The 1232-nt window shown below is 63.8% G+C and overlaps 1 protein-coding gene across 1 annotated transcript in view; it reads right to left on the bottom strand.

Moving 5' to 3' along the window:
* Positions 1 to 1232, bottom strand: part of LOC113981282 (kallikrein-15-like) — a gene marked incomplete at its 3' end in the record, with an annotated part of 5199 nt that overhangs the window by 3090 nt on the left and 877 nt on the right. The gene's annotated exons all lie outside the window — the stretch shown is intronic.

The raw sequence follows: 1232 nt of genomic DNA, 5'->3' as shown, positions 1-1232 counted from the left end.
GTTCATCCCAGTGCCCTCAAAGTGCCCTCCCAGTTCAGCCCAGTTCACACTACTGCCCTCAGAGTGCCCTCCCAGTTCATCCCAGTTCACACCAGTTCAGCCCAGTTCAGCCCACTTCAGCCCAGTGCCCTCAGAGTGCCCTCCCAGTTCATCCCACTGCCCTCAGAGTGCCCTCCCAGTTGACCCCAGTTCACACCAGTTCAGCCCAGTGCAAACCAGTGTCCTCCCAGTTGACCCCAGTTCATCCCAGTTGATCCCAGTTCCCCCCAGTGCCCTCCCTGTTCATCCCAGTTCAGCCCAGCACCTCCCAGTGCCTTCCCAGTTGTTCCCAGTGCCCTCCCAGTTTATCCCAGTTCATTCCAGTTCCCTCCCAGTGACCTCTCGCTTCCCACCCACTGCCTCCCAGTTGCTCCCAGTCCCTCCCAGTTCTTTCCCAACACCGTCTCCTTCCCCCTCTGTGGCCCCCAGTTCCTCCCAGTTCCCTCCCAGTTCATCCCAGTTTTCCCAGTTCCCCAGCCAGTTGCCCTCTGTGGCCCCCAGTTCCTCCCAGTTCCTCCCAGTGCCCCCAGTTCACCCTCCCAGTGGCACCAGTTCCACCCGACCGGTTGCCTCCCACTCACACCAGTTCCCTCCCAGTCCCTCCCAGTGTCCCCAGTTCACCCCCGGCTCCGGCCCAGTATGGCCCAGTGGCCTCCCAGTGCTCCCAGTTCCCTCCCAGTTACTCCCAGTGTCCTCCCAGCACTGGGCCTCCCAGTTCAGCCCAGTTCAGCCCAGTCCATCCCAGTGCCTCCCAGTGTCCCCCCAGCACTGGGCCTCCCAGTTCAGCCCAGTCCATCCCAGTGCCCTCCCAGTTCCCCCCAGTCCTTTCCCAGTCCATCCCAATTCATCCCAGTGCCTCCCAGTTCCCCCCAGTCCCTTCCCAGTCCATCCCAGTCCCTCCCAGTGGCCCCCTGTGCCCCCCCAGCCCCCTCCCAGTGCTCCCAGAGCTTCCAGTGCTCCCAGTTCCCTCCCAGTCCCCCCAGTGCTCCCAGAGCTTCCAGTACCCCCCAGCCCCCTCCCAGTTCCCCCCAGTGCTCCCAGTCTCACCAGTGCCCCTCTCCCAGTGCTCCCAGTCTCACCAGTCCCCCCAGTCCCCTCCCAGTCTCCTCTCACTGTCCCCCAGCCCTCTCCCAGTGCTCCCAGTGCCTCCCAGTCTCACCAGTGCCCCCCTCCCAGTGCTCCCAGTCTCACCA

The sequence above is a fragment of the Neopelma chrysocephalum genome, unplaced genomic scaffold, assembly GCF_003984885.1.
Source record: "Neopelma chrysocephalum unplaced genomic scaffold, ASM398488v2 Primary Assembly neopelma1_96382, whole genome shotgun sequence".
Classification (NCBI taxonomy): Eukaryota; Metazoa; Chordata; class Aves; order Passeriformes; family Pipridae; genus Neopelma; species Neopelma chrysocephalum.
The sequence above is the reverse complement of the archived record's forward strand: the minus strand, read 5'-3'. Positions and strand labels throughout refer to the sequence as shown.